The 9,260-nt window shown below is 46.3% G+C and overlaps 1 pseudogene; it reads right to left on the bottom strand.

Annotated features, from left to right (window-relative positions):
• Positions 1–2,396: 2,396 nt before the first annotated feature.
• Positions 2,397–3,772, bottom strand: LOC148127901 (uncharacterized; annotated as a pseudogene).
• Positions 3,773–9,260: the final 5,488 nt, after the last annotated feature.

Raw genomic sequence — 9,260 nt, 5'->3', positions numbered from 1 at the left:
CCCATATCCACTGGCCTATGGTCGATGGTGTAGCCTTGTTACCTAGCATAGAAGATTGGAAAGATATAAACAAAGATTCAGTCTTTCGAAGAGAGGCTGTCCTCTTGATGTAAGTATAGAGGGCCCTCTTAATGTCCAAGGTGTGCCACTTCTTCTCAGGGCATGGGTCAACCCTAGACAAAAGTCTGACAAGATTACCCCTGTGCCCTATGGAACCAGGAATTCACCTTGGGAAGAAAGGAGGGGTTCAACCCCAGGATCACCCTGTTCAAATGAAATATGCAAAGGTAGAGAGGGCTGCCAGTTTGGAAATTCATCTGGCTAAAGTGATGGCGATGAGGAAGGCTACCTTGAAGGTGAGGAAGTGCAGACTGGCTGCTTGTAATGACTTGAAAGGCATAGAGGTGAGGGCTTGTAGTACCTTGGGCAGGTCCCAGGTGGGGTACCTGTGCATCACAGCAGGTTAGCTGCACCTCTAATAAAGTAGTGCACAATCGGGTGGTGAGTGAGAGACTCCAGATCCCTGCATGCAAACACCATGGATAGACCTGCCACTTGTCTGTGAATACTGATGGACTCGCCAGATCTGCGTATCATGGGTGTCTGGGCTAGTGGGGAGCTAATAGCAGGACTTCTGCCCTCTCCACTAACACCTTCCTGATTACTCCTGGAATAAGGGGAAGAGGAGGGAAGGTGTATAGTAGCCCTCGAGGCCATGGGCTGTGGAGTGCATTGACCCCCTCCACTCCTGGTGTAGTAAATCCGATGTAGAACCTTGGCAGCTGGGTGTTCACCAGAATGACGAACAAGTCCAGGATTGGATGGCCGAATCTTTCGGATAGCTCCCTGAAGAGGTCCCGATGCAGGCACCACTCTGAGTGGTCTACTGTTGCCCTGTTAAGCCAGTCCACCTGCACATTTGTTTTCCTGGAGATGTGATCCACTCTGATAGAGATTCCTCTCTGCCCAGAATCCTAATTATCCAACCTCTCCCATGAGGGACCTGGAATGTGTGCCCTCTTGTTGATTGATGTGTGCCTTGGTGGCCACATTGTCCATCAGAAGTAGGACATGGTGACCTGAAACAGTGTCCTGGAAATGCCAGAGGGCCAAGTGTGCTGCCCTGAGCTCCAGCCAGTTGATATGGTCCTCAGATCTGCCTGAGTCCACCGCCTCTCTGTCATCTGGTACTCGAGGTGGGCATCCCAGCTGAACAGGCTGGCATCTGAGGAGATAGTCAAGTAGCTGGGCTCCTTGATGTACTTGATTATGGCTCATGACATCCACCAGTGAAAGGATCGAAGAACCTTTGGTGGAACCCAAACTCTGGCATTTGAGTTGCTACTGCCAGGCCTTTGGTATGGTAAAAGAAACCACTGTAAGGTTTGGGCATGCAGGTGTGCCCAAGGAATGATTGATATGCAGGACACCATCTTGCCCAGGAGCTGTGAGAGAAGTGCCAAGTATACTGTTTGTTCTGCTTGGATCTGACTCACTAAGCTCTCTATACTGGCCTGATGCTCCTGGGAAAGGGAGACCTCGCACAACCTGGTATCTATCACTGCTCCATGGTGTAACAGTCGATTGGTGGGAACCAGGTGGCTCTTCTTGAAGTTGACTGAAAATCCATGGTCCTGGAGGACCCGGATCATGACCTGCAGATTCTCTTTTACCCAAAGGTGAGAGGATGACTGTATCAGAATAACATCAAGGTAACACTGGCTGGGCACAGGAATTGTCCCAAGATGTGCCACCAGTGCCACCAGCAATTCGGTAAAGATCTTGGGTGCTGAGGATAGACCAAATGGTAGGGCTCTGTACTGGAAGTGTCACCCTGCATAATAGAATCTCAGGAACCTTTGATGGAATGGGAGGATAGGCATGTGTAGGTATGCCTCTGTCAGGTTTATGGATGTTAGGAAGTCGCCCTCTCTGATGCTCTCCAGGATGGACTGTAGGGACTGCATCTTGAATCATTTGTAGATCAGGTGGATATTTAATTTCTTGAGATCCAGAATTGCTTTCCACCCCACCCCCTTGAGTTCCTTGGGACTATGAAAAGAATGGAATAGCATCCATGCCCCTGTTGGTCCTCTGGAAGCGGCTCAATAGCCTGAATGTCCAACAGATGTTGGATTGCAGTCTCCATGAGGCCTTTCCTTATGTTATTCTTGGAGACAGGGCAACGGATGAAGTGTGTCTGGGGTGTGGAGAGGAATTCAAGTAATTTACCATATTTAGGACCCAAGAATCTGTCGTGGTCACTTCTCATTGGGTCGCAAATAGACCTAGATGGCCGCCAATGAGCAACAGAAGGAGCGACTTCCGGACCCACAAAATGGCTGCTTGGCCTGAAATCGTTGCCTGCTTCTGTTTCAAAAACCAGTTCTGTCTGTTTAGCTGCTGGGCTTTTGCAAATAGGACTGCTGATGTTGAGGGGTGACAAAGCCAGTGTCTGCTGACCAAAAGGACAATCTACAAAAATAAGGCAAGGGATGGCGGTCCATTCACCTGTACATGGAAGGTAAAACCTTCCTCCTATCCTTGTTTTCCATGAGGATGGGCTCCAGGGCCTCTCCAAATAGCTTGCTACCCCTGAAGGGAGCAGAGGCTAGCCTCCATTTGGACCTCATGTCTGCCTGCCAGTGGCGAAGCCACAGCAGGTGGTGTGATGCTATTGAAGAGGTAATGGCCCTGGAGTCAAACTTACCTGCATTCAGAGTAGCATCAGTTGAAAACTCTGTTGCCACCACCAGCTTGTTGATGTCCTGGTGGAGCCAGAGGTCCTCGGGTGGCACTCTCACTTGCATCTGGCAAAGCCAGAGCAAGGAGGTCCTATTAAAAAAGGAGGCAGCCATCGCTGCCTTGATTGCCCAGGTCACCACCTGGTGTGTCTTGCGGAAGGTCAGCTCCACCTTCCTATTCTTCGTTTTCAGGCCATCCACTAGTGCTAGATAGGATGGCAAAGTAAGTTAAGACCGCCACAGGTCCATTCACTGTTGGTAATTGGAGTGCCTCAGTGAGGTTTGGGCCCATGTTATAGAACCTCTTGTCATTTCCACTTGGAGTGGAAAATGACCCTGGTTGAGCCCATTGCCTCTGGACTTCGTCCAGGAACAACTTGGGTGAGGGAATCTCCTCCTGTTCTGCAGTTGGTTCCAAAAATAGTCACTCACTTGGGTCCTGTAGACCCAGTGCTGCCACAGCTGAGTGTAACTCCATTGCCATGTGAGCCGTGGTCTTGGCTTTGTACAGGAGGGCTTTGAAGAGGGCTGGACGAAAGAGCCCTGCAAATGCAAGGGGTTCCGGAATCAGACCTTCATCCTCTGATAGTGCCTGGTCCCTCTGGTCTTCATCTCCCAGGAGCAATTCCTACTGTGCATGGACAGATTGGGAGATTGAGGTTCCAGAAAGATTGTCAAATCTACTGGAATCTGAGGTTGCTGGCACAGATGCAGTGAGGTATCAGGTGTCAGTGATGCAGTTTGGTGGCTCTGCTGGAAACCTGCATCTCTTCCCTGCATTATGGCCTCTGAAATAAGGCTTTTTATCTCTTCGGATATTTTAGGGCCTGATTCTTCCTTGGGCAGAGCCCTGCCGCTGTCAGAGTGAATGTTGCCTCAGGAGCAGAGACTCTGCATTTAGAGGGTGGCTCCCATTCTGCTGTTGCTAGGCAGGAAAATGGAGCAAAAAAGTCCTCATTGCTGCCTGATGGGAAAGGCAGTTGAGATGACTGCTCTCTGGCACCATCTGGTGACCAGGCTTGCTGCATTACATTGTTTAAATGGGCCAACTGTTCAGGCTGTAGAGAGCAGGAAATGACAGGATCTTCCTGAGAGAAATTTGGATGCCTGTCCCACTCTGTTTGTTTCTCAGCTTTGGAGATATATTTCTCCAGTGCCTTTTGATGCCTTCTGGGGTCTCTCTCCTAGGTCTTGGAGGCCTTATTGGAATAAAGGGCTTTTGCCCTTATCTTGTCAGATGCTCCCTTATTAGCCGATTCAGCTTTTATGGGGCATTTCTTGACAGGCTTTTGATGTATAAAGGACCATGCAGCCTCCCTATTGTCTCCTGTTGCATTGCTCTCAGCCATTTTGAACACTCCAGTCCCCTTTGACAGGAAGGCTTGTTCCTGAAAGGAACACTGCTGCCGTGCCTGCTCATTATTTATTGCAGCAGAGTATGCCTCAGAATCAACTGGGCAATGACTCCGATTGCTCTCTGTTGTTTGTGGGCCGAATGAGCAGCTCAGGGTGATGGCGGCTATGCCAGATGGACTGGTGGAGCCAGCACACTCACCAGCAGTCAAGCGGCTTGCAGTCATAAGGTTTAGGGTGATGGCAGCAATGCCAGATAGACCGGTGGTGCCAGCACACACACACATGGCTGGGAAGTCAGCCAGATTGAAGATGGCTACACTGGACAATCTGGAAGCTGCTTGTTGTGCAGCAGCAAGACAACTTATTCACTGCTCTTGAGAATAATAAACTGTCAAATAAAAAAATCCAAGAATCCGTTCTGTCCAGACTGTGTCTCAAAAGAGCCAATTTTTCAACGTCTCTCTAGGACAGGGGTCGCCAACCTTTTGGGCCTCAGGGATCACCAAACTCATAATTTTAGATCCCAAGGACCACTAACCGGTTCTGTGGGTGTGGCCTAATTTGTGGTTGTGGCTTGGTGGTCATGTGACTGGGCATGGCTTGTATGTAAATACTATAAATATTTATATAAATACTGAATTTTTTATAAAAAGAGCAACTTTTACCCAAAATCAAACAAAGCAGGAAGATTGAGTGTCTCACAGAATCACAGATTCATTCGAGATCTATCTATCTGCCATTGGCTAGCTCAGTCTGTCACATAAAATTTGCTTGCAAGCAAACTCATAAAATTTGCTAGCAAGCAAACTCACAAAATTAACTCACAATACACCATGCATGTAAATATTGAATTTTTTATTAAAAAAAGAGCAACTTTTACCCAAAATCAGGCAAAGCAGGCAGATTGAGTTGCTCACAGAATCATTCAGTGATCTATCTATCTGCCATCGGCTAGCTCAGTCTCTCAAATTTGCTTGCCATGAGTCTGCACTGAATTTGCTTGCAAGCAAACCTTCAGTCCCAAGGGAGATTCGGCTGTGCTGGGCTGAAGATCTAAAGACTAGCTAGAAAGCAAGAAATCCAACCATTTCCTGCTTCCTAGCTAATCTAAATCTCCCGGCACAGCAGAACAGATGATGGTCAGAAAAAGGAAAAATAGCAATTTAGCAGGCAAGTTTACCGGGTAAGGAGTGAGTGGGTGGGGAGGGTTCCTGCGGGCCATGTAGGTGGCGCAGCCTTGCGTTTCTGTGCAGCCTGGATTAATTGCATTGTGGGGGTGCTCTGGGGGTGAGATTTCTCTGCAGCCCACCAAAATTTTCTCATGGCCCACCGGTTGGTGACCGCTGCTCTAGGACAAGACTGAGTCAAAAACTGGGACTCAGACAAGCAGAGGAGGCATGGTTGAACTTTGACAGACTCAGTCTCTGGGCAGAAAAGGAAATACCAACCCATTCTTGGATACTCTTGTCGGCACACTGGAGAATGTTCTCACTTCTAGTGATGAGAACTATTTGTTTTTGCTTTCAACTAACTGCAGTTTTTTTGTATGTAGACTAAATTGGCACTCAGTTTATACATTGATTATTCACCCAGATCATAAAACTAACTGCAGTTTGACCAAGTTTGAACATCAAGAAATTATATCTAATTATCATAGCAAAACAGCTTGATGATTTCACCTTTTAAAAAGCTTGATGTTGGGAAACACCCTGTCTAGATGTCACAATTAAGGAATGATGTATTACGTATACAATCTATAACTATTGCCAACAAATTAGCCTTTCTGTACCATATATACCAGTTCACCTCCTATGGAATAGGCATGAAGTAATATATCAATTGAAGAAAGCTCATTACAAAATTAGGACAGATATTAGGACAGCTACATCAGAGGGGATTAAGGTGTTATTTTTCAAAAGGAAGGATGAATTTAGATTTAAAATGCTCACTTGATTATTGGGAAAATTACTTCATTCCTTTTTTTAAAAAGTGCATATTGTACAAAACCTAAACAATCAGAAAGCATTTGGGGTTTTCTTGCTAGTGATAAAAAATAGTAAGATAGAAAACAAAAATTTTCTAATTAATTTAAACAGTATTGCTCTTCAACCCAAACAAGTTATGCTACCTGGCACAAAATAGTTTCCTTCCATAAACAAAGACAAGCTTTGATTTTATTTTTTTTCAGACTTGTTTTTAGCCACCTACTGTTGCAGTTTCTCTAAAGTTGTGCATATTATAATATTTCATGAGTCTGTCATGGATAGTTTAGAGTTTATTAACAATTGAAGGGTTAATGGTGGAATAGTAATCTTAGACCAATCTTAGGTACTCAGTGCTTACAGAGGTTCTACAATAACATAATAGGTAATATATGAAATTCTTTATGTTAGCAAACAAGAATTAAAACAAAATATCATATGGAATGCAAACCCAGGTTGTACAAGGTGACCATGATTCTAGCTTCAACATGGCATTCCCACAAACTCTTTTCTTATGTTTGAACATACAAGAATTGTTGTGGTTAGCCAGCAGCAGGTGTAGACGGCTGAGGAGAGCAAGGACTCAGATGAGGGGCCAGGACCATTAGGGAGTGGACTGCTGCCTTCAGAGATTGTGGGGGCTGGCAGCAGTGATGAGGAGGTTCCTGAGGAGCCTATGCCAATTACACGTGCACGAAGGATTGCTCAGAGGAAAGAACAGTTACAATAGCATGGGTGACTCAGGAGTAAGGCTGCAAGGTAATGGCCACTCCTTCAAGAAGATAAAAGCCAGCTGTGAACGAATGCACTTAGCAAAAGGCAAAGAAGTTTTGAACTCAGCCTCGTGGACATTACAGTTGGTATTTGAAGATTCTTGTAAACTATTTCTTATCTATTGCTTTTTTGTCAGACTTGAAAAAATTTGGCAAGGCTCTTTCTTGTTGGAGCTAATTAGTTGAAAACAGCCTTTTATCTGTGAAGAAACAGGATTCTTGGCTGAAACTTAAAAAGATTATACTACTGCCTTTGTCTTGTGTTTGCTCTTTTGGAACCAGGTTTGGGTCAGAACAATAATAGGGTGGGATGGACTTTTGAAGTCTTCTAGTCCAACCCCCTGCTTAGGCAGGACATCCTATACCATTGCAGAAAAATGGATGCCCAGTCTCTTATAGAATCATAGAATCATTAACTAGTTACTATGTTCCCACCAGAACTATTAAGGGAGAGTTTTCTAATCTGCCATTTGAGTGGCTGAAATGTCTACAAGGTGGAGATTTTGGACTAAAGACCATGGTAAGGAAAGACACTAAATTGATGTTTCTGTGATGCTGACAAGGTTGAGGGATTTCTTGTTTTTGTTTTACTTTTATCTGAAGGTATTTCTTATATTGGATCACTAGTTCCAAGGAATTATTTGGGAATAAGTGGCATAGAAAATATATCTAACAAATTGCAGTTCTACCGACTTCTATTTCTCATTCAACCAACTCATCCAATTTACTGATTAGTTGTTAAGGATGGTACAAAAACCATAAGGCTACAGGTGAAGAAAATGGGCGTTGGTTAAAGTTACCGTGAACGCCCTTTCTATCTATGCTGTGAGAGAGCCCAGGATGTGTTGACTCCTTCCTATGACGTCATTTAGCTGAGTCTGTACTAAGATATAAAAGCCAGCCCCTGGGAGAGACCCCAGCTTTGGCGAAGATACTTGACAGACTGAAAGGTGTCTCTGAAAGCCCAAAATAAATACATAAATATGTCTTACCCTCTCCGGACGAATCAAGGGAGGGGCTGGGCTCTCTCGCAGCATAGATAGAAAGGGCATTCACAGTAACTTCTACCAACACCCATTCTCCTCCATGCTGCATTGAGAGCCCAGGATAGGACATACCAAAGCTTGCATGTCCACAAGCAGGTCCTTGTCCAGCTCATCACACCGACTGTGGAACCACTCGTTGAAGCACCTGTCTGCCAAAGGCTGCAGTCGCCAAGGCAAAAGCATCCAGACAGTAGTGTCTGATGAAAGGAGTCGGGGATGTCCACGTGGCTGCACGACAAATCTCTTCCAAAGATACTTGGGTTGCCCAGGCAGCAGAAGTGGCCGCGCTTCTGGTAGAGTATGCCGTCAGACCTCGGGGAACTGGAAGGGCCACAGTTTTGTAGGCTTGCTCAATGCAAGCTGACCCACCTGCTAATAGTAGGAAAAGAGGCCTTGTGCCCCAAGTGAGAAGGGAAAAAGGAAACAAACATGGCTTCTGACTTCCTGAAGGAGGAAGTGTGCTTAATGTATATTCTAAGAGCCCTTCTTACATCTAGCGTGTGCCACTGCTGCTCTAAGTCATGGTGCGGGAGAGGACAGAAGTCAGGCAAAACAATGTCCTGGGACCTGTGAAACCAGGTGTTAACCTTTGGAATAAATGAGGGGTCCAGACGAAGAACAACCCTATCATCATGAAAGGAACAAAGGTCCTGTCTGATGGAAAGTGCAGCAAGCTCAGAAACCCTCCTGGCACAAGTGATGGCAACAAGGAACACTACCTTCAGAGTCAGGAAATGGAGAGACACTGTTCTAAGGGGGGCTTTGTAAGGGCATTAAGGACCATATGAAGGTCCCAGGAAGGATACCTGTGATCCACTGGAGGGTGCAGGTTGGAAGCGCCTTTCAAAAACCTCCTGACTGAAGTGTGATGGGATAAGGAAGGAAGTGAACTCCATGAAAGGACCAAGGAGAGGGCCGCAACCTGCCTGCGTAAGGTGTTGGGGGCCAAACCTTTCTCCAGCCCATGCTGAGGGAAGCTAAGAACTTCTGCCAACTAGGCTGAAGCAGGAGAAAGACCCTCCCTGAGGCACCATCGGGAAAAAGCCTTCCAGGTGGCATCATAGATGCGCCTCGTAGAAGGTTTGTGAGACACCAGGATAGTGAGGATGACCCTTTCTGGAAGATCAGCCTCCTCTAGCCGCTGCCACTCAAGTGTCACATGGTCAGCTTGAACCACTGGGGCTCTGGGTGGAGCAGGGCCCCCTAATGAAGGAAGTTTAGATGGGCTGGGATCCTCCAAGGAGAAGCCACCAATAGGTTGACCAGGTCCACAAACCAGGGCCTCCTTGGCCAATAGGGTGCCAGGAGAAGGAGCTCCGCACATTCCTCCAACATCTTCCAAATTACTACCGGAATGAT

Source organism: Pseudonaja textilis, chromosome 1, assembly GCF_049901715.1.
Source record: "Pseudonaja textilis isolate UNSWEBS1 chromosome 1, rPseTex1.2, whole genome shotgun sequence".
NCBI lineage: Eukaryota > Metazoa > Chordata > Lepidosauria > Squamata > Elapidae > Pseudonaja > Pseudonaja textilis.
Note: the sequence above shows the minus strand (reverse complement) of the source record. Positions and strands in the feature narration are given on the sequence as shown.